This window comes from Anomalospiza imberbis, chromosome 18 (assembly GCF_031753505.1).
Source record: "Anomalospiza imberbis isolate Cuckoo-Finch-1a 21T00152 chromosome 18, ASM3175350v1, whole genome shotgun sequence".
In the NCBI taxonomy this organism is placed as follows: Eukaryota; Metazoa; Chordata; class Aves; order Passeriformes; family Viduidae; genus Anomalospiza; species Anomalospiza imberbis.
The window spans coordinates 7,314,824-7,339,635 of record NC_089698.1 but is presented as its reverse complement, the minus strand read 5'-3'; the positions used below and the strand labels follow the sequence as shown (position 1 = coordinate 7,339,635).

The window sequence follows — 24,812 nt, the reverse complement described above, 5'->3', positions numbered from 1 at the left end:
TATAGTAATGGAAATAGTACAAAACTTCAGTCTCAAATACAAAGCTAGGATCTTACAGATTCAACTCTAACAGAAAAATACTTCTGTGATGTTATTTTCAATTAGATATCCAACTGTGTCAGAATAGCATGACTAGTTCTGAATTCCAAACAGCAAAGATTGCCACGAAAAGCTAGTGAAACTTTGTGCCAACTATAAACTCATTAGCAAAGACCATGCTTGCATGTGCTTAGTACTATACCACAGATAAATTTACTGCAATACAGCAGTCCCAAGTTCAACAGAGATCCCCATTCCACAAAAAATCATTCCAGAAACATACCACAGACATCTTAACCAATATCTACAGCTTTTAATTACTTGTAGTGGGTAATACAGAACACTATTCCAGTATTCCTACCTTCCAGAAAGTCTAGACTCTCCAGTTTCTGCTAAAGAGAAGAACTTGTAAGTTTTGGCACAGCGAGATCCATTATGTTGAAATTTTAAATAGGATTTTTACTAGCCTTCAACTTCAGTGATTGGAAAAGAAATATCAGCCAGTGAAAAGACGTAAGTCATAGGATGAGTTGTATATACATTTCCACCTGCTGGCAGAAAGGTTTTACACAGCAGTAGTATGCTTCTACAGCAGTTTAAGTCTGGAATAAATCCAATAAATCAGAATAATTTTTTTTTCAAGTTATAAGGATAATACAAAGCAGCATTATCCTTCAGTGTCACTGGCACACAAAGGGTATTACAGAAAGTCTGCTTTTGATGAGGCTGCACACTTCCAGGTCTGGGGGCATAATATTAGTCTAACTGATGTTTACTTACTTATGTGGTTTTTAATTAACACCTGAATGCTATCAACATGCACATCAGCTTCCCAAAACTGTAAGTAATAAGATTAAATTACTAAATGCAGAAATATGTAATGATAGTGTTAATTAGGTCCAGTGCTCAGCAAAATGTTTTTCAGTTGGATATTTATTTGAAATTAAAACGTGTTCTAAAGCAGCACTCCAAGGAATGAACTGTATTCACCACCAGTGAGGTTCTACAACATGGAACCAACTGTTCATATTTCTCCAGAACTCACGGTGGAAAACCACGATAAAAATGCCAAAAAAGCCTCCATTGTCTATAAACAGCAAGAATGAACCGCTGTTCTCCACTACATCAACAACTAGACAATTTCCAAGTACAGACACCACACTCCCAACCTCACTTGAGGACTTCTCCACACCATGCACTCCAGGCTTTTGTATGGCGCCACTTTGGGTTCCTAATCAATTAGTGGCTTTTATCAACTGTAGTACCTGAAAGTTTAACCTTCAAGTCCCAAGCAGTGAAAGTTCAAAATTTCATGGAACAGGATAAAGTGCATCCTCTCCACTGCAGGACTGTTGAAGAGGCACGAAGAGACTGGTTCACTGGTTAGCAAGCATTAACATTCTACAGTCCTTTCACAAAATTTAGCTGGAACATTGAAATGTCTGCTTTCTCTCCCTTCTGACCTTGATGACATGTGTGACAAGGCTGTTTTCAAACATACTTCTAAGCTCAGCTCCATAAAAAAAACCTTCATGAAAGATATAATACTGCAGTAACACATGCTGGAAAGCATCTAATCTTTGTGCTGCCCCCTGTACCTATAAATACACAGAGTGATGTGCAACTATCAAACATACCAACTTTCTCCAAGAATGATGAAAATTTTCTTTGTCACTAAATGAAGTGTAACATTTTTGTGCCAAAATATCATCCTATACATGTATATAGAAAAACATGGGAAAAAAAAAAACCTAGCAAATATTTTCACAAATGCCTAGTGCCAAAAGAAGAAATGCTCAAAACAAGAAGTACTGCAATCCATTACAGCATTATGAAGTCAATCTTTTGTCAGCTGTCAGTTTGGATTCTGTACAGATACCTATCATAAGGAGAAGAAGCACTTCAGGAAAGCAAAAGAATTACCATACAATAAGCTACAATTTAATTAAAAGAAAGAACATGCTGAAGATAATGTCAACAAAAGGATATGATAATCATCATTTTAATGAGATAAATACGCCCTCATACCCCCAGTCAAAAATGCCCTAGGTCCATCTTGGCAGTGGTAAGGAGCAGTGGCAAGAAACAGTCTTTCTTTCTACTGATGTGGGCGATGCTAAAGCTACAACAATTACTGGAATTCCAGTCAGGAAGGAGAGGAGGAACAAGCGATGCTTTAAGCTTCTGAGACAGATCAGGGCACGTTTCCCTTCTGTTCCTGAATGCATCATTCCAGGGAAACAATCCCTGCCAGAACTCTCATGGAACAACCCATCTCTGCAGTTGTTCATGCATAACCCTCCAGATGGAGGAAAAATTCAGCTTTAAATCTAAAATGCAAAGGGGACTGTTTTATTAGAGTCCAAATGCTCTCGACTTCACTATGTAGGTATTTTAGAACCTATCTCAAAATTCAGTGAAGTCATGAGGTTTTTAAAAGGAAGACCCTTTATTTAAGTTGTGCAAGATAGTCTCACAAAATTCTCCCAAACGATTTCCAACACGTTTCTACAGCACAGCTGCAAATCAGTTTCAGAAGACTTGTTCCATGTACATCCCTGCTGAAGCCCAGAATCAATTATTACACCATATAAAGCAAATTTTTAAAAAAATCATTGCTTACCATAAGGCATGAAAGTTTACAATGGAAGAATAATACTGAAACTACAAGAAATCAAGAAGGTAGCCCAAAGCCAAATAAAATTGCCTCTCCTCTTGTATAAAATATACTTTTTAACACCTAAAGGAAAAGTTAAAAACAGTCACCATGGGATGGTGCAGCAGCTAAACTGATTGCATTTCATTTCAATTCCATCTGTACCTATGCTGTAACGATGTGTTTCTGGCTTACTGAGGAGCAGGTATTGTAACCATTTTATAAGATAATGCTTTATATTTTTTGTTTAATTATTTTCATCATCCAAGATTCCTTTATCTGTTTGAAAAGTCCTTTAATGAATCTAAATAAAAGGAGAACATTTGTCTAATATTTATGTCTTGTCAGTTCCATAGAGATGTTGCTATAAGAAATGTAAATCAAGAGATTGGGTCCTAAAGTTTTATTCACTGTAGTTTTAATAGACCGCGCCAATCTTATTCCATCTTGCTAGACATGTCTCCACGAACACTGAATGAATATTAAGAAGGCCTACCATGACTCTTGCTGTGCAACTACAGATTAAATTCTAAACTTGTAATCTCCTCATTGGATCCATATGGGGAAATTTGGTATGGCATCTGGGAATATGCCAGCAAAGATATGACAGAGGAGCTGCATCGCACATTTGACCAGAAAACAAACACTGTCGGATGGACCGCAAGAATCAGAAGTTACATATTTGTTTTCAATACTAATGTGTGCAAAGAGGTACAGCTCCATTGATAGGTGTACATTAGCATGTTTCCACATGCGTATTCCAAATACAGATTATCGGTCCTTTGAGTCCAGAAAAGCATCCAGGGCTTGAATACTAATGCATTTACGATGAAGCAGGTTTTCTCCAAGCCATGAAGCAGAAAGCAGGGCAGCACACAATGATGTATCATACAGAATTCTAAGGCCAACCTTAGCCAGGCAATTCAATGAAATTCTACTTCAGAGAGGTTAAGAATTTTGCAAACATTTAGTAGACATCCTACAAAAAAAATCTTCTTGTTTCGGTAATCAGTATTTCAGTAGTTCTGATGCTCCCTAAACTATAATTTAGAGAAGTCATGCATATTGTACATAAGAATCCAACGTACTTTTTAATATCTATTCAGCACCACCAAAGGCACTACTATGGTGTGGATAATAATGAAGGCAAAATTAGGACTCAGCAGCAATTCTGGAAAGCTTGTATGATCATTAACTAATGATAATCATGTAGAGGTGAATTCTCAGGCACACAACACAGAGTCATCAGACTTAGTTTGTAAACCATGTCATGCAGAGACAATAGTAAAACTTCCCATTCATAATAAATAGACTTGGCATCAGATAAACCAGATTAAAAAAATCTCCAAAAGCCACAGATGAAAAATCCCTAATTAACATCTACATATAATGTACACTATATGGAGGGGAAATTCCTTTCTAAAATTATTTAGTTGAGCTTTGTTTGTGCTGCAAATGCTTATAAAACAAAATGCTAACTTTGGGTAATTTGAGTATTTGGGTCATAACTTGTGCTTCCCATATGTGACAGAAACTCTTATATGCTCAAGTCTTAATTTAATAAACTGAACTATAGACAATGTTTTTTTAAAAATAGCTTACTCTCAAGAAATATCAAGCATATTAAGTAAGAGTTTGATTAATGTACAGTAATCCATCAATTAAGATTAATTCATCACTCTTGATCATTCCAGAAAATATGGTAGAAACCCAAAATAAGCAGCCATAAATCCACAAGCAATGAATTAGGGAAAGAAAATTAATTACAAGGAAAAAAATGTTCTTAACCACTCAAAAACACCCATTCCGGATGGCTGAGGTCTGAAATCTGGCAGCCTGGAACACATTTCAAATCCAGTCAACTCCATTTTGTATACTGCAAGCAAAACTGACTATTTAAATCACACAACTACAGTTCTGGAAATTACTATTTAGCATTAATTTCTGAAAAGGCATTTATTTTTAATGCTTAAGAAATCTTCTTTGGGCAACCATGGGCTAGAAGCTTTTATGTGAAGTTCACTTTAGTAGCATCTTCCTAGAAGGGCTTAAAAAAAAATCTTTTGACAGTCATTGCATAGCAAACATAGCACTTTTTGAAATGTTCACCTTTGCAGAAAATAACCCTCTTCTTAAATGACATTGCTGAAAATGACACTAATAATAATTTTTAATAAATGCTGAGAACTAATACACAGTTTTGAAAACTGTATATATTCAGACGACACTTCCTCTCCAATCCAGATTCCTCACTGACATGACCATTAATACCTTCAAGGATTCATCCTGCTACACTCCCTGCCTTGTGAGAAGGCAATCAGTTTGCTGAAACCTACTCCCACAAACAATATAATAAAACACACTGGAGGATATAATCAAAACTCTTCTAGATAACCAATTTTTGTGGCAATGACTTCCAGAGCTGTAGGTATCAAAAAACCCAATGTGCTGGCACAACAGAAATGGTTACAACTTATTTCTCCTACTTAGGAAATACCTTTTTTTTTCCATAAACAAGCAGTACAATAGTTACTTAGTTTTCATGTAACTCTAACTAAAGCAGACTATTATAAGTGGTTTTTGAAAGAAAAATCTTCTCATTCAGACAGTATAATGTTACTCCCACTGAAAGCCACAGAAATGCTACTGCTGACCTCAGTGGGAGTAAGAGCAGTTCCAAATGGCTCCAACTTTCCAGATTTTCAACCACAATGTCTACTGCACAGAAATGCAATTCAATCTCATCATTAAAAGCCACAAACCAATAACCAATCAAAATAAACCTAAAATTGCTTTATAAGTAAGCAGTCTCAGTCAATGAGTTGCACTTGTAAAGAAAATGACTAGCATTCTTTAGGGTTGACAAGCAATAAATTGAAAGCACCATCATTCTGAAAATGTATAGCTCTCCTGATTAAGGGTGACATGCTCTTTGAAAGGAATAGAGAGAACACCTCACTTCTGAAACAAGAAATCAGTCTCAGACATGAACTCTGTAAAAAAGCCCTTTGGTAATGATAGGACAATTAGTATTGTTTGAATCTTGAGAGTACAAAAAGCAGGAAGATTTTCAAAGCTGTACATTCCTTACCTTCACAAATATACTGCAGAATAAATACAGATACATGTTTGTCATGTCACTGCAAACAGCATTCCATTTGATTGCCTTATACCTTTTTACCTAATTTTGAACAAGTAGTGAAGCTGTTTGGTGAAAGATAACACCTTCTGTTCCTACTACTTTATTCCCTTTCACCCCTACAGTAATTTTCTTTTGCTCTAAATAGTTAGCTGAAATATGAGTCTCACCTCAGGCTGACTATTATAGTGAAAAATCCCCTAAGGAATCTCCCACCTCTTCTATACTGCTTAGGATATTCAGAAGCAATAGTTCTCAGTTCTGCGTGTACTGTGTAAACTGTATTCCCATCTTCTACCCAAAAATCTACTTTCCCTTAAACAAATTAAAAAGGAGACTAATAAAAAGAAATGAAAGCTTTTAGAAGTTTGAATTATTCGATCATTTTTACTCATTTAGCAAGTACAGCCATCTTCTGGTTTAGTTATTTAAGAGATCAGGGTTTTTTTAATTATGTTCCTTTATACCAGTGTAAATGACTTTTCCTGTTCTAAGGAAGCTTCTGCCTGGTTAGGTCTCAGGAATAACTTCTAAGCTCAGTGAAAGCCATACGAATGAATAAATTGCTTGCTCTTTGCCTACACTGACTGAGCTGCTCTGCCACGGGCCCTTCTCTTGCACTACGGAGGCTCTGGGGCAGCAAGGCCCACAGCCCAGCACGCCTGGAGGTAACCCCAGAGCTGAGATCTGTGCAACCTTCCCCTGCCACAGATTTCTGCACAGAGAGCTCTGGGAACAAGCCCTGATGAGATCTGTCTGTACAGCTGGACACTAAACGGAGGGGCTGAGAAGGGGCAGTCAGGAAGTGGCGAGTCAGTTCCCCTCTTGTCTAAAAGCCAGGCAGCAGCAGAACAAAACATCTTGACAAGGCCCATTTATGAAGTTTTGGAAGATTTATTATTAGCTACATTATATGCAGTTGATTATTCTAGATTTTGATTATAACAATCATTTGTTTTTGTTTGGTGATTTGGTATTCCAAGCAGGCTAACTCAAACTCTTGCATATTTTAGCCATACTCAGTTCAAAAGTCCTTCTGTTTGAGAGAAAGGTCACTACAGGCTATTACTATAAAAAGAATTTAGCCTTTTATCACTTTATTGTTGGTATAACAAATGTCAACTGTGAGATTGCTACTTTTTTAATCTTTCTATTTACTGTCCCAGACAAGTCTGCTTTCTAGATTTCATACACACAAACACATGTAATAAAGAAAGAAATATAAATATATGTAAGAAATTTTGCCAACTCTTACCACCCTTTCAGGCGACTTGTTAGGCCCCTCCCCTTGTTCATAAAGCACAACTCAGTTACGGATACCCCTGGAAAACATAAGAGGCAGATCAAACTCTGAATAAACTCTCTAACTAGTGTGACTAATGGCTTGTTGACCTGAGGAATGAGACAACTTCCTATGCAGTCCACACCCCAAACACCTGCCAAAACTGCACTGCTATCCCTAGCTCAAAACAGCTCAAGTCAAGGCTTTCATCCAGCTCTAGAGCTCCTACTTCCCAAAATCAAAGTTCAATGATGAAATGTCTATCTGGTTTCAACGCTCTAGTATGTGGCAAAGTTTCTACTGACAGCTTTGGGTCATAAAATGCAAAAATCATTTGTGATTGGACAAAATATATAAATCAATCAATTGATAAATAAATGCCCAAGCGTAGCTACAGCACTACAATGCCAAAGCACCGCTGGCCATTGACCCTTCTACTGCTGGCTGCACTGGATTTCTAGGACGGTCACACTGACACAGAGGGATTTACAGCAGTGATTTAAGTAATGAATCCCACAAATAATTAAGGTTATTTTGTTTGGCGGGGGGAGGGGGTTACTGTTCTGGATGAAGACGCTCACCCACAAGGCCTCACCTGAACCCACTAATACCAGACAAAACTAACACTCTGATTCACAAAGGATGTATGTGAACTCAGTGGGAAAACCAGCTTCTTAAATCTGAGAAACTGATTTTTAAGTGATGTAAAAAATATGAACACAACTACCTGCAGACTGTTTTTATGAAGGAAGACTTTAGGGTTTGTCCCCCAATTCTTTTAAGCAATTCAGCATTTGGCTGCCTCCCAAAATCTGTATCTTCTCCCCAGGTGTCATCACCTTCCATGGTAAATTTTATTTTTCATAATATACAAGTTGTAAGACAACACTATGTCTTGATACAGTAATTCCAGGGCCTTCAGGATGACACAATGAACATCTAGCTAATTACTAACAGGATGCTTTATTTATCTTCAACTCTGATAAGCAGATGCTTTTAAGTGCTGCAGAACAAAGGAGAAACCACATCACAAACACGAAACACACAAGCAAATAGAGCACGTACACGGAAATTCAGTTTGTCACAAAATAAAATTCATTAAAAGGGTCACGTTGTTCCAGAAACAGCACTGAGGGAGATGGTCTAATCATAAAAAACATGCTGAATCAGTGCAAATCCAACCTCAGGCAAGAATTTTCCTCACAAATTTCACTTTTAAAATCCCTTTTTCCAAGAAAAAAATGAACACAAAATTTCCTGTAAAAAAAAAAAAAGAAAAAAAAAAACCAAAAAACAAACAACAAAAAATGCAGTTACAGTAATAATCAGAAATAAATAGGTATCAGTAGGGTATTAAAAAAATGCCACTAATAGCTTGATAAGATTTTGCATCAGTAGGGTAATAATACATATTAAAATATGCCACTAATAGCTTGATAAAATTTTAAAACATAGCAACAAATCCTAAACTGCACTTCTAAAATTATTTTAAATTGAATATGTCTATCTTGTATGAACCATTTTAAAAGCTTCTACTCTCAAAACAAGTGGAAAACTATGGTCTGTTTAAATAAAGTAAATAATCAGTGAATTTCTTGATGATGATGTAAGAAAAACAGAAGGTGACAGTCAGCTGATTTACTGTACATTTTCAATAAATCAAGGTATCACTTGAGGTAAAAATCTGGATACCCTGCTACTGCACATGCTTCTAAGACCTAAGAAGACTTCAGGAAGAAATTATAATTTATAGATAATGTACATTTATGTATAACTTTTTCTCTTTTATGAGCAACTTTGTTCAAAAAGTGTGTTTGACATTCTCATCATTTACATTTGATTAAAAATTCATCTCTCTCCAGCATCTGAAGATGTTAATGGGAAGAGAAATTCAAGTGTACTATAAAAATTTTTGATAAGAACAATCACCTAATATTAAAACAGATCCCTAACTTTTTGCAATGTCATATTCTTAACATTGCAAGGGGTGTGGATTCAGTGTGATTTACACAGCTGAGTAAAACATTAGTTAAGTCAAGCAGCAGAGCAAGAGAACAAGCTTTCCAGCCTTCACTCGTAACCTTGTTTAAAAAGTTTAGTCTGCCAAACTCCAGGTCCTGCAAGGTCTGAATTTCTCAGGAACCAAGCCAACCTTGAAACTACTGTAGTAGTACAAGTGGAGCTGTATTTTGAACTCAAATCAGTATCGTGGCTTAACACACAACAGTAAGCAGAGAAGAAATTATGGAAGTAGAGTCTGTCACGAGCCTGAACAAGCTTCATTCTGCCAGACGAGAACTAACGAGTCTACAGTGTGACTGCAGGAAGGAGTCTCGTAATAGTTTCTTATAAATATTCAATAGAGCCAGCACGGCAGCAGCTCCAAACAGAGTGAAGGGTGAAGGTCTCTTAAAGAGCAGCTCGAAGCATAACGCAGGCAATTCTGACTGGAACCTTATGCTGAACCAATGCCAGCTGACAAGGGCATCACCTCCTATTGATGCTGAAAATGATGACTTGGTTCAAAAATTGTTTCATTTTGCTGCCACAAATTTAACAGCTCAGGCTTTGTCCCCATGAGATGAGTAAAACATGCTCATTAGGTAAACTGCTTCCAGAGAGACAGGATTTTAAACAAAGGCTGCACACCTTTATTTTAATATTACAGATATGTCTTCAAGGTGCTTTAATGCACACCAGTTGTTGAGGTGCAAACTGAGCACAGCTCTTCCAGTCCCACAACAGCCACAGGACATGTTCTCCACAGGAACATTGCTCTCATGGAAGTTACAGGTAACATGAAATATGTCCACAAAAGCACTGAGCAGACATACAGCTTGATACACCATCACAGCAATTCTGAGGCTCTTCAAAAATGTGCACAAATGAAAGCAAATAATTTTCACTTTGTTTACCCAGTCTAGCCGGCAGGACAATTAGGAATTATTTTAGCAACTTCTTTCAGCTTGTCCAAAATATTTACTGCACATTGTTTTCATCTTCCTAGTTACAGACATGCCAATGTCAGACAATATCTGTTACAATCAACTTGGATTTACTATTCCTACCAGCTGTCTTAAGTCTAACCAATACAGAAATACTGAACAAAAAAGGGTATGAGAGTATCCAAATGCCACAATGATAATCAGGCAGTTATTTCTTACTCTGAATGCAGTAAGAAGAACTCCAGAGGCCAAAATGTTCCAGCTGAGCTAACTATGGCTTCCTGCTGCTGTTACCAACATGGTACCGTAGAAAAGTAATTGCAAATATTACTCACAAAGTACAAAATAGAAGCAAACAAGATAATGGAAGAAACATGTATCTCCTGGCAAAAACAAAAACTCATTAGAAGATTATGTTCAATGTAAGTCAATATGCTTTGAAGCCAGCTGTAAAAAGTGACAGTGGAAGCATTAAATTAGAATAAACCTCTTAAAATTCTTTATTGCACTAATGGCAGAAGTTTGACCTTAAATATTAATTTAAATAGATACAACCGAGTTGGTTAAACTCACAAGTTGCGGTCTCATAAATGCAGCTGCTAATGATGCCCTCAGACCTGCAGCCACATCCCAGCCTGACTCAGCTCTGTCCCTCCAGCTCCCCTTCTCAGCCTGCACTGCAAAGGGGAGAGTCACTGATGCCTTATCCCCACTAGAGAAAAACATAAAGGGATATTGTCTTGCAAACCTGGAACCGCCTTCTGGTTTCTGCACAGCAGACACAGAACGGCTGAGACTGGAAATACCCTCGGATAGCACCTGGCAACTCTCCTTCTCCAAGCAGAGTCAATTTGAGCAAGTTGCTCAGGACCTTTTCCAGTCAGGTGTTGAAAATCTCCAGGAACATGATCTCTACCATCTCTGGCCAACTTGCTCCAGCATTCAGTTCACACTTAACAGCAAATTTTTCTTCAGTTTTGATTGAAGTAAGACTCCTCCACTTTGTACCCGTCAGCATATGATGCTGTGCTGCCTGCTGTAATATTCTTGATCAGCGCAAGCTGCTTAAATCAATGAGCTCCAAAAATGACAATGAGATGTATAACCATGAAATTTATTGACCATGCCTGCACGCATTAGTAATCACACAGTATGGCCTCTGGGTCCAATAATGCAGAGACTTGGATTCCTTCATCTTCCAGTGACTACTCTAAATTCCCCAGTCACACAAGGACACACAAAACAAGCACACTTTTTTTAGTCCTAGATATTACACCTACTTTCAACCAGCTGGATTTTGTCTTGTACATTCTTGGTAAGTTTCTCTCAATTTCATAGTATCAAAGGTATCATAAATAGTTTTTCAGATAACCTACTATTAATAGTCCTTGCCTCAAAAATATGTTCAAAACCCAGTTATTCTGAGGGGGATCTGTGAGAAACCTGTATGAACTCAATGCTCTTGAGATTTCCATCAGAAATCAGTCACTTGATTTCATGTGAAATGACAAGCATGCACAAGCATACTTTTTTGTTCTCTATTACAAAAGTCTCAAGTGACATTTGCTGTAGGAAGGACAACGTTAACAGCCAGTGAAATGTGAAAGGTTTCCCAAGGAGAAGTCAATTCTGTTCATGCTTCCACTCTTAAAGCACTTAGGTAACTCAGGTGTACCCAGTCAAAGCACACCTGAGTGAAGAAGAGGGAAATAAATATCAAGTGTTAATCACTAATACTAAAATTCAGGAACTGTTGCATTTGTGCATAATGCCTTCCTCATTTTATACAGTGTAGAAGAAAATGCCTTGGGAGATATTTTCCCCAATAGAATTTTCCAACTTGCTGTAAATGTTTTATATCAGTGCAGCTACTGAAGTCTCTTATTTTAGAGTACAGGAATGATAATTAAGTCAGCCTATTTCAGGGTCTTCCCCCTCCCCCGGCTTCTCTATTACAGCTATTTTCATTCTGGATTCTCCACACTGTGCACCTGTAATCTCTATCTACATTGTATTAGTAGGATCCTCCTAATTAGATTTAATTTCTTCAAGTGAGGAAAAAAGCGACATGCTAAGCCTGCCAGTTCTTTGAAGAATGTCCTAGAAGGTCAAATGGTGTGTATATAAGGGCTTTGTGATCCATTTGACACAAGGAAGGTAAGGTTGGTCAACATTTCAGATGCCTTCAGTAATGAAAAGCAAAGTAACTGGTATTGATTCCATCCACATCAATCTCAAAATGGTAAACAAAATAATTATATGCTCTGTATAGCAGTCTCATAGGTACATGCAGATAACAGATTACAGACAGAAGATAGCTCATTTAAATCAGACACTATGTGAAATTCTAGTTTTCTTAGTTGAACTACTATGTAGACATTAAAGCTTCTGAAATCACTACATGCCTTATCCCTATGTATTTAACCAAAATCAGAAACTGTCAGATCAGTACTTTTCCTACACATTATAGCTCCACAGTTTGTCTATTTCTGAAACAACAGAAATACCTGTATTACTGTTTTTGAAGCTTTTACAGTTCTAAAGTGTGTTGGTTTAGCACATCAAAGAAAAAATTTGATGTTAAAATATCCCTCTCTCCTGTGTGAGACCAGCTGCTTTCCCCTAGACTTCAACCTCTTTTCACAAGAAATAGTTGTGTTTATCCCGTAATTCTTATTAGTCCTTCCCTATTTTCATGGCACCATGACAAACTGTACCCTGCATTACTTTAGCTAATCAAGGGCTAAAAAGCTTCATCTCAGGCCTTGTTTTCTGCATCATTGCTGGAATCACACAGTTCAATCCCATATACACCAAACCCCTGCCTGACAGCCTCCTCTTCCCATCTGCATTACTGCGGCAGACACATCTGCATTTGGCACCTGTTAAGTTCTTTCACTACCAGGATCAGTAGCAAATTTCTGTGGCTAAACACTGCATCTTCAAAACACAGCTGTATTTACTCATTATTGCACAGGTAGCAAGCCTGTAGTATAAAAATAAAATAATAAAATCTATAATAAGCCAATAAGTAGTCTTATTTATGCTTAAAATGTCTATTGCCAATTACAGGACTTCTCTCAGCCCAATTCTGTGTTTTCTAAAGGTAATACTACATAGGCTGCTGCACTTTAACATGAGTCACCATAATTCTTGAAATAGTAATACATAAAATGATGTAAAAAATTACAGAAATTTACCTTAGATTTCCATAAAAAGGAGATTTCTCTGCATTGCTCCCCTGCCTTGGCTGTATCTTTAATGAATTTCAGAACACTTAACTTGTGAAACTTTAAAGATCTCTCTAATCCCTTGTGGCATGGAGAATGACCTTCTACTTCTTTCTACATTCAGATGCATAACGCAAAGCAAATTTTTCATTTAGGACATATAAATGGTTAATCCAAAAGAAAGGGAGCAAATGCAAGATCAAAACAATGTGAGAAAGTAAAACACCTTGTAGGGCAGAGCTTAAGACAATGACAGCTCTCTTGGCCAATGTTAAGGTTACCAACATCACACTCCTACAGAGAGGGAAATGAGAAGAATTTGCTAAATATAGCTATAAGTGGTTGGAAGGATGCCTATCCTTATTTGTGCATTCATCTGTTTAATTGTGGGCAATATAGTCCACTAGACAGCCTGAAGCAAGTGTGGATGTTCAATATTCTCTGAATTATACAACCTCAACTGGAAATTGACTTAATTACACAGTTTATATCAGTATAAATGGAAACTCTGTATTTTGAAACTCCCCACAGCTGTCTGTATCTCAATTATTTTCTCAGGTTTTGGGGATGTACTAAATGCCTTCAAAACTGCACTGTTTTAAACAAGGATGATGAGAAAGGCCATGTAATTCTTGTGTTTATTGTACGACTGTGTCTTTCAAATTCAAATGTATACAAATATTCACATATGCTGACAACAAAAATCAAGTTTTATGCTCAGAGCTTCTTTAAGTTTGGTAGTAGTCTGTGGAGATTGACACTTTTGTTAAACAGATCTGTAAGTGCATTTTTTAAACAGTTGCAATAATTTAAATATACATATCAATACATCTTACTAAATTAATCCATCAGTATTTGAAAATAAAGCTGTAACAACCACACAAACCTGAAAGAAACAAGTCAAGGAAGTTTATATACCCGTGGGCTAAGCTTTCAGAAGGATTCCTGAGCCCTTGGTTTCAGTGACAATATTGTAAAGAAATATAATGGAATTAAACAGGCACTAGGTGCCTAATTCCCTTTAAGAGTTTGGGCCTAAATTCCTAACAGATCACTGAAAGTCTCAGCCAAAGTATCAAGTTATTTATATATATAACTGAGATTCTCTCATGTGTATATATAACTAGCTTCAGTTCCATTTAACATTATTTCATCAGAACCTTAAATACTAAGGTTCCTAAAAACCAGAGTTATCATACTGTTTCTCTGCTTCTGAAACAGTGGAAAGTGGTTTGTGGGATCATAAATGAAATGAGGTGGTTGTTTCCTTGTTTAGACAGATGAGCGTGGGTTGGGATTCAGAAACCCCACCATCAGCATAGCAAGTGGTCTGTAAAAGCTGAAAACTGTTTATCATCTGCAGGAACATAGCACAATGAAACATAGGAAAAAAAAAAATGTGGGAACCTACAGAGGTTTCAAACTTATGGATTGCACAGTTCAATAATCTTCCATCGTCACACCACATTAAAAACAGCACCTTACCCTGCAGCTCTAAAATACTGCTTCAGGAGAGGGAACATGGTTTTGACTTCCATTATCCTCCAGCCTGCAGCAAGGAAGTGCCTTGGTCCTGAATCAGAACCCACAGGAATTTAGCAAGTGCTATTTCTGCTTGTAGTAAAATCTTCAATATGTAATTTACATCTTGATATGTCATCATTTCCTGGTATTTAACTTAGTAACAGCTTCTCTAAAGTAGAAATTTTATTACATAAATTATGGAAGTAGCAGACTGGGTGTAGTGGAGACAGCATAAATTCCTGAATCAATAGAAAATATGTCCCTGGTAGTAGTTGTTATTCTATGCAGGTATGTTATTGATTACAGTCATAATGGTCTCACTTTAGCTGCCATCAATAACTCACTACTTGTATTGTCACACTGAATTAAAATAGAACCAGTCTAAAAATATGAGGAGAAACTATACCTGCATGGCATGACCCAGCCTGTGGTGCAAAGAAGCAAAACACTGCCAGTTTAAGTTTTTAAGGATTTGTGTTTGAGACTTCACTTGACATTACATTGATAAAATAAATTCATATGTGATCCTTATTCAGGACAAAAGAGTATGTGTCTTAAACATTCCAAAAACTTTCAAATGTATGGATCCTGCATACACTAACAGTTTTCAATACCTTGGGACCATTAGACTACAGGTACTGTTACACAAAACTGAATCAAAGTTTTATGAGTGGTTACTGACATTCTACTGACGAACATGACCGAAGCTTCCTTGCATCAGATTATGAATTGTAGAAGGAATGTTAGATTATTTCAGCTTTGTAAATTCCTAATTTTGGAAACTAGTCTCCATAAAATACCCGTATTTGCTACTCAGCAGAGAGATGGCCATAAAGTGGCAATTAGGAGACTTGAGTCAACCTCATAGACTGGATCAGCCTCCAGAGAAGTCTGTCTGCATCCACTGTTTTAATCCACAGCCAGAAGCGGCTGCCCTCTCTAAATCAGGCATCTAATCGACATGCTGAAAGTCACCTGAGATTCTCCTTCCCCAAGACAGTCAGCACTTTATGAACCATATTTTAAGTCACACTGCAATTTGCTTTCCTCTGGGCAATCTCTGCAAGCTTTGCTACTCTGCATACTGTTAAAAAGATTATAGTTTTCCCCTTTAAAACCTGCAAAAATTAGACTATCCAATTTCATTACATACATTCAGCTCTCATCAAGCTGTGAATCCAGTAGCCATGGTGGATATAGTGAAACATCACAATACAGTTTCTCACCAACAGGGTAATCCAGTAAAAAAGTCTGTGTTATCACTTCTATCACTGGTCTGAATAGCAGTTACTTAAAATTTTATCACTACATAACCCAAATTAAACAGAGAGCATTTACTATAATAAGAAAGTTCCATGGATGTATTCTAACTCATGGGTAGAGTTTCCACCACCAGAGCAGATGAAGAGGCAGTTAAATTATTGGAAACAGTAGGTCTAGTTTCACTGACTTTACAATGCAATGAATGTAGATGAGTTAATAAAAGACTTTTTCATACAGGAACAAGTTAGGGCAAAATTTTCCTGTACAAAAAACCCCATGATCATTCCTTTTATGAGAGCAGAAATAAGAGGGGAAGGTAACTAAGCTTAGAGCAGAAAAAAGGCATTTGTGATATACAAAGCCCAGCTCCTGTAAAACTACTGCTCAGCACCTCAATCAGTCAATACCACTGCACCTGTAAGAATTCTTATACACATTACTTCATCAGGTAATTCCAACTGTATCTAACCAGAATGCAGGTCTTGGTACCAATCCCCTGAAAAGTCCACTCTCGAGGATAACAGTGCAAGAAAAGCACTGATGCCTAATTCTAGACTCCAAATTACTAGGTTCCGAAAGAAATAAGGAAAATAATAAATATTTTGATTTATTTTAATGACAAAATGTCAGAACTTACCCCAAACTGATTTACTCATTTCTTCCCTCTCACTTGCTTGCAGTGTTTAAGCTGTAATTCAATATTGCATTTCAGAAGACAGAAAATGCTTTACAACTCTTAAATAAACCATAAGCAGCTAAACACTACCTGTTCTGGAGGACAAAGGCCTGTTGCTAAGACACTAGACTTCAAGTTTCCAATGGCTTATGACAGCAGTAACAAGGCAAACAAAATAAATAATAAAAATGAAATTGTCAAAGATACCTTGACAGTGTCCTTTTAATTTCCAGCCAACATTAGATGTCATGTAAGCACTGAAGCAGCAAAGAGGTGATACTGCTTAGACAGCAAAATCTCAATTCCTCCCTGACCTACAAATCAGAAGCTAATAGATTAGTAGTGCACTGGTGTATATCTGCACAGTATCTCATGGAAACCCTGTTGCAGCTTCTGAAACAAAATGCATGTGCTCTGAGATGCAGAAAAAGCTAACTATAAATAACATCAACTGAAGCATGCACAGAAGATTTTGACAACCCAGTCAAGAACCTTATGGAACAAAAATCCCAAATTGTCTGAGAAAGCCATCATATCTGAAGAGATGAAGCATACTGCATGTAGCTCAGGAACAGAAAGGTCTTCCCAGCACAATATGAACTGGAGAGCGAGACAGAGGCACAACCCTGCCCATATGTTCTCACTGGATCTCAGTACCTTGTAATAATGCCAGCAGCAGCATCACCACTGTGCAAGAGCTGCATGAGAACTACCTTCTTGGTCCACTTAGTCTGGAATCTGCGATCTGAATATTACAATTTTACTCTAAGTACACAGTCAAAATATATATATTACTATAGTAAAAAATCATTCAACTTATGGTAATTAACATCAGTTGATTATATAGAGCATTCAAACTTGCAGAATCAAGTCTTTCACAGGATGTTGATCCAGATGGAACAAAACCCATGTAACTACAAAGCTAAATATATAAAAATGTGGGTATATATATATATATATATATATATACAAAGGCAGTGTCAATTTTTACAGAATTGGATAAAGTAACCTGTTAATAAAAATGAAGCCAGTCACTTCAAGGGTATAATGCTGCCTTAGTTAAGAGCCATTATTTTCAGAAAGACACATTCATTCCAACAATGGTAAGCTCCCAGTAATGACAACACTGTAAGAAAATATATGTTCTTTGTAGGAATGAGGAGTAACTACATATGAGCTTCATTAACTAAGTCAAGTCATTCTCTACAAAAGGTTATAATATTTTAAAATGCTACCCATATATACATTCCTACTAGGTATCTTCCACATTTTTTAATCCATAAGATTAACTGATATTCCAAGAAAAGCATTTATTTTGGTGGGTCAAAATATCAGACTACGCTGAAACAGTGACAATCAATGAGCTTCATCAGGACTCCAAAATATTCTTTGGTTTGATCACATTATTTTGTTTGAGTAATAGATGCTGTCCACTTCCAAGTAAATGATTAGCCATTTACAGACGACACACCAAATGCTAGCTGAAATTGTGAATGCCAGAGGGTTGACTGTCAGGCTTTCAAAAGATTGGATTTTACTAAATTAAGCTGTCTGTTCTTAGAATGTTGACAAAACCCATCACAAAAAGAACTGGATTCACTAGAATTAGCTATTTCTCTAACATACTACTTAAAACAAATGTGACCTAAGCTAATGGAGAAAATCTAGACCTGTAGAACCTCAGCAGACTGCAGCAGAAGTAGCTTTTCTGTTTGTTTTGGATTGCCTGTGAAATGCAAGGGTAGGAGTGAAAAGGACAAACAGGGAACAAAATATTTGCATGGCAGTTTTTTGGGTTTGGCTTTGTTTTACACAAGTTAGCTGAAGGAAATAAAAACCACTTCATTATCTGATTGCTTCTTTTCTCAGATGCTCAGGTGGTTACCTGCCTTGCTTCAGCTCACAGGTAGACCACATCCTACCTGAAATTTAAGAAAATCTCCCTGTTCTTATTTTAATGCTTAAACCCATGAAACCTCTAATGCCTGTCTGTGAAGAAAATATGTTTGTCAAGTTACATGTATGCTCTAAATGCCTTGCATTACGGAAAGAACATTTTTTCTAGAAATAGGTGGATTTTACTCTTTAAAATCTCATTGCTAATTTCCAGGAGACACACACAAAGTCTGAATAAGGTAACTGCACGCAACACACGTGAAATTCCTTCCCTATTTACATTGGTGTAACCCTAAAGTTGGCCTTTTCCTCCTTATTCTGTAGAGACAGACAAGAAAGTAAAAAAATTGACCTGAGTGTTTTGAAGGTAACTATGATGGCTATTAGGATGCCCCCACACCTGACAGAATACTGTCATACTCTGGTTAAACTGGAAAGACACAAGCCAAATGTAAAATGACACTTAGCTGCTACAGCATTTGTTTACAATGTCTGTGTCAATGATTTATACTCACACAATAAAATATTAAGAGCAACAAACTATAAACTTGGTAGCACAAGAATTCTTACAGGTTTTCCTTGCAGTGTATCAATTCTGACACTACCCAAGATCCACTGAAAGCACTGCAGATATAATGTGTTGCATTACATAAAATCAAGTAGAGAAGCTTCGTTTTATATAACTGTAATATGCATACAGATGGTCTTCAGGACAAGATATCTAATCTAAACTACAGTTTGTACAAAATTTGAGGTAGAAGCAAAAGGCAGGAATTTTGCCATTTCTAGTACAGTGTCCTAACTCAATAAAATGGGAAACTCCCTCTATTTGTAGCTCTTGTTGGTTCTTCTAATATTAAAAACTTTCTGATACTGAAATCAATTGCAGAGATTTTGAATTTAATAGGTGAAATTCAAAGAAGGGAATTATTTTTCATCTATTTTAGCCAAATAGTACATCAAAACTATGGTTATATAAATTGAAATTCAGTTATTTGACAGCAACTATGGCATAATAATAAAATAAACGAAGTCCACTTCATAAAGATCACCAGTGTCAAATAAAATGCAAACTGTAATCTCTGAACAATACACAAGGATGAACCATGCAGTCAAACTATTGTTCTTGCCTTCCAAATGCGTTCCTTTAGCCAAGCAATGGGAAGATAAACCCATTTGCCTAATGGAGCATATAATTTAAATATTTCAGACAAGGATTGACAAAGATGCTGCTTAAAATAAATTTAAGGATCATCCATCCAAATACCTTGCAGGATGAAGACCCCAGCATAGTTCCTAAGTTATTTTTTCTATACAAACTCCAAACTCTCCAGACCCTGCAGTTACTTTAGTCACCGTGCATACCCTGTATTACTTTATTACAACAAACCTTTTCCTTTTTTTCCCATAGGAGATTTAATACAAGGCTGCATATTTTCTCTTTTGCAGGGCCTTGCAAGATTTCTAAAATCACTAAAATTTCAGATTTTACTACTGCACCATGCAGGGCCACACAATTTTGTAAACAAAATATGTCTAAATGTATGGAGCCTTAAAGGACTAGTGTATTTAGCAGATTGCAGTACCTTATCCACAGGAAGTTACAATCAGGCAATGTCAGTATTCTGTCATTTAGAAGCAGGATTTTTTACCATAAAGCATTCCTATTAATACAAATCAGGAGGGCTGTTTCCCGCCTCCCCCCCTCCACCCCGCAAAACTTGTATTTAGGGTTTAAGCTATTGGTACGATAACAGGTCTTCACTTGATTAAAAAAAATCTGCTTAGAGTTTTTTTTTTAACATGCTATGAATCACGTTTTGCATTGTGACCTACCTAAAGGCACAACAGTACAGCGGAACAAGCAAAGTGCACGTTTTAAGAATTCCCCCTTTCACATACAAGAACAAGTGCCTTCATGAAAAAAAAAAAAAGCAAGAAAGTCTTTACTGTTTCATATTCACTAGAAGTGAACATTTCAGAGAGTTTTTCAACTTTTACAAACGTCAGATTTTAACCGTGGACCTCAATAGTGCAGGGAAAGCGATAATTAAAAATTAACCCCTAACTCTGGCTTTTAAGTGTGCAATGGATGTCGCGTGTGTGAAAAAATAGGTTAATTTTGTTTAGTCTTTGCTACAAAGAGACTCATCTCCTATGCACGCCACAAATAACCTGAGCAATGACTTCCCTCCATGACACGAGCTGCCCATCATATCGCAGGATTATTACAATGTTGGTTTGTTTAGAGCTTGCTTGTGTGTGTGGCTTGCGTATGTAATTCAGGCATTCGCATACATCAACTCCTCGTTGCGCATCTCACAATAAACTGATGAACGCTGTTAAACCTGAACCAGCAACCTTTAGCAAACAAAGAAGTCTAGCCCGGAATCGTGATGCAAAATCACCCCAAAACGTACTACTCCCTGCAAGAACCTCACAGAAAATAACCCGGCAACCTCATTCATTCCCCCCCAACCCAGCGATCATCTGCTCACCATCTCCGTCTGTATTTCTCCGTCCTCAGCTTATTTTCCTTGCTGCTACTGGCTTCAAGGAGGTGGCGCACAAAAAAAAAAAAAAAAAAAAAAATAAAATAAAATAAAATAAAAAATAAAAATTAAATAATAAAAAGGGGAAACCCCCCAACTCTTCAGTAAGCCGCTGGGCAGCCGCTGGGCAGCATGTCAGCCCCTTGTCTTCCTCTCCCGCTCCCCGCGCAGGAGCCGCTCCCGCCGTGCCCGCCCCGCGGGTGCCCGTCCGTCCCCCGCGCGTTCCCCGGGAGAGCGCCCGGGCTGCACCAGCTCCTCCCGCCTGCTCACCCACCGAGGGAGCCGAGTAGTCGGAGCCGGGCTGATTTTCCCCTCCCACCTCCACATTCCTATTTACAAAGGGTATCCAAGACCATCTTTATCCAGCGGGGGATGGGGGAGGAAGGAGGGGGAGGTGGAAATACTCATTAACCCTTTTCTTGCATATACCTTCGCTACTGTGATTTTTGGAGCACGCAGGGGAATTCCCCTTCTCTACAGAGCACATGGACTCGTTACCATCGGGCCCGCGGGGTCCCCGCTCCCGCACTCCGGCTCGGCCGCTGACGGTGCTCCTGACGGCCCCAAGGCCGCTGCAGTAAAAACGTCCAAGGGCACGGCTGGAAAACGCGCGCCCTCCCCAAACTATTGCTCGGAAAACAACCGGAGCGGCCCGCGGGGAAACGAGAGCGCACTGCCCGGCCAGACCACGATGCCACCGCCCGCCCACCTCTCTGTTTATTTATTTATTTTTCCAAGCGGGACACATTCCTCAACACTCGCACCTGGGGGCAGGAGCGCGGGGGGCGTGAGGGGAGGCGTGAGGGGAGGCGTGAGGGGCCGCGCGCCGTGCCCGCCCCGCGGCCGCACGCGAACCGGCGCGCGCCCCCCGCGCCGCGAATTTTCCCATTGGGCGGCGCCGCGGCGATCGCGCCCGGCAACCGGAGCGCCATCGGCGCGGCCCCGCCCCGCCGCCGCGCGCGGCCGGCCGCGCCACGCGCCATTGGCCCGCGGGCCTGCCCGTCACACGCGGCGGCCCCGCCCCCGGCGGGCGGCGGGAGTGGCGGGAGGAGCGGCCGCAGCCGCGGGGCGGGGGAGCGGGGCACCGGCGGCCACCGCGCCGTCCCCTCCCTGCGCCGCCGGAGGGTTTGTGCGCTCGGGAGTGAACGCCGCCTTGCACAGCTCTTCGCCCGGGGGCGGCGGGCCCAGCTGGTGGCTGAAGTGCTGTGGCAGAGGGCCCGTCAGGTGCAGCCAGCCAGGTACTGCTGGCACGCGATCCGCGTGGATTTGTCTAACTTGACCTTCTCGCCGTTTGCAGTGGTCTGTGCGCTGCCATCATCACCTCTCAGCTTAGTCTTCAGCAACCTCAATAGCTTGAGCTTCCTACGCCCCTATTTTATACCGTGTTTTAATTTATGTTCCTCCTTTGAATAATGTCCTGTTTTCCTCCCTCCCTACCCGTGGGTGCCAGAAATGGTGCAGCAATGTCCCTGTCCTGTGGTCAAAGACAATGTCACTCTCCTGTCTCCCCTGTATATCCTGTATTTTATACAGTAAATGGTTAGAGTAGTGCATTTTACCACGGTATTATCCTGAGAGGTCACACTGAAATAATAACAACTAAATTCTTTTTTGAGGTATTTTTTGCCATTCTAGCCCCATCTCTGCATTCTTTCCAGATGCATTTCCTCACATTTTATGATATTAAAAATGCAATTTACTGGACTGGGATGACTTACTGGGCACATGAGATGATTTTGTAACCAGTCTCATTTATCAGGCTACAAAATTTACTAATAAATATCTTGCATCATCTAGACAATTGGTAGAGGTATTAAACTAGATCTGGACAATAACCCATCTCTAGAAAACTGTCAGGGTCCCTGATGTCCCCTCTTTAAAGCTGCTTTTTGAGACCTCTCAGAGAAAAGATATTTAATCCATCTAAAGTGTGCTTTATGCATTCCAAATAATGTGCATTCCAGGACTCAAGGAACAAACTCTTTAAACAAATGTCAGGACTATTTCTCTTTTAGTTTTTGAAACCAACTCCGGACAATTCTACGAGCCTTTAGTTAAGTTTCTGCTGGTATTTTAGCTTTCTCCAAGAGAGGTGGTGCCCTCTCAGTACCGCTCTCTTAAAGTGGATACAGAAGCAGAGCCTGCTTGGGATCAGTCTATTCAAGTCTGACACACAATGGGAGCTGTACGCTGATCCCCTAGGACAGGGTCTAGAAGGGGCAACAATAACCAAGCTGGTTTAGGCAGAACAAAAGGTAGACACAAGAATAAAAGGAAGAGTCAAAATGGCCACCAAATCCATTATTCACAAGTTCTTGCAGTGGACTCTTTGTGCAGCCTCCTAAAAGGCTTTTTAAATGACTGAACTTATTCTTACTTCCCATATGTATGAAAAATAGAAAAAAAATCAGTAAAAAACACAATTCCGTTTTAAGCCTATGGATACTCCCTTATTCCCATAGATGTGACTGCTGTTGAAGGTATGCAGATTGCCTTCTGCAGATTTTAAATGAGACTCGAGCATAGAAGCTAAACAATCTTTGGTCACAGTGATGAATCTATACTTTAGGACTCAAACAGAGTGCCAAAAAGAACAATACATTACATTTAATGTGCATGCATTTTACCAAATTTCAATGTAACAGAGATTTGTATAATTTGTCTATTTAGTCACCAGATAACTGCTTTAAATAACAACTCTGTACCTGAAAACATTAATACATTCTAGGTTTATATCTCTCAACGTAATAACTGCAATCTATTATTGTGTTTCAGAAGCAGTAGTACAAAGAATGATGATCATAGACTCACCCAGTAATTTTCATCAGTAGATCTCAAGAGACCTTGCAAAGGTCAATGTGATCATCCCATTGTTGATGATGGAGAAGGAAAGCATTGAGGTGAACTTGCTCAATGTCATATGCCAGAGCAGTGTTAACCTGACAATTGACTTCAGGTTTTCTCTATCCAGGATAAAAGGTTTTGCCTGACAAGCCACCTAACACATCCATATACCCCTGGGAATTCTTTTAATTACTGTTTCACATCTTGTGTGTATTGTGTTTATCAGTGTTAGAACCTGGAAGAACCCTCCAGGCTTTTATGGTGTTTCCTTACAGGCTTCACTATAAAACATTTTGTAATTTTCAGGCTTCGCTGAAGCCCTCTATTGCCACCCATGAAAAAAAAAAAAAAGTCAGAAATAAAGTTTGAGATTTTGTTTGAAAAATGAAATAATAATATTTCAGTAGGACAAAAAGGTGACACAGATCCAGTCCTAAACCAAATCTGCAGATCTAGGTAAAATTACTAAATGTTTGGTTATCAGTTCTGATCATGCTGTGCTAATAACTGAAAGCAAATTTGATGTTGTCACTTGTGTTTTCCTCAATCCTCAGGAAAGCTGTTCTGGCTGGAATTCATCCCATTGCAAGCTCAGGGCTCAGTGACTTTGGGGCCTTCCTGGAAGCAGAGTCTCTGCTGAAGGTGGTCGGGGAGCAGCATCCCACACAGGGCCTTGTTCTGAGGGGTCAGGACCTGCATCCAAACCCACTAAGATTGTCAGCAGCCTGGGCCATTTGTGCTCAGAGATATGAGCACTGTGAAGCTC

General features: G+C 38.8%; 2 protein-coding genes across 7 annotated transcripts in view; one reads left to right on the top strand and one right to left on the bottom strand.

Annotated features, from left to right (window-relative positions):
* The window catches only part of ARVCF (ARVCF delta catenin family member), a 245,417-nt gene extending 224,912 nt beyond the window's left edge, over positions 1-20,505 (bottom strand). For 3 of the 6 annotated variants that reach the window (XM_068208795.1, XM_068208798.1, XM_068208799.1), the window contains exon 1: positions 7,090-7,156. The gene's annotated coding sequence lies outside the window, so the exon portion shown is untranslated. Of the gene's footprint in view, positions 1-7,089; positions 7,157-20,486 lie in introns of those variants that run through there. The other 3 variants (XM_068208793.1, XM_068208796.1, XM_068208794.1) reach the window with 2 other exon arrangements.
* Positions 1-24,812, top strand: part of RANBP1 (RAN binding protein 1) — a 214,404-nt gene that overhangs the window by 119,225 nt on the left and 70,367 nt on the right. The window lies entirely within an intron of this gene.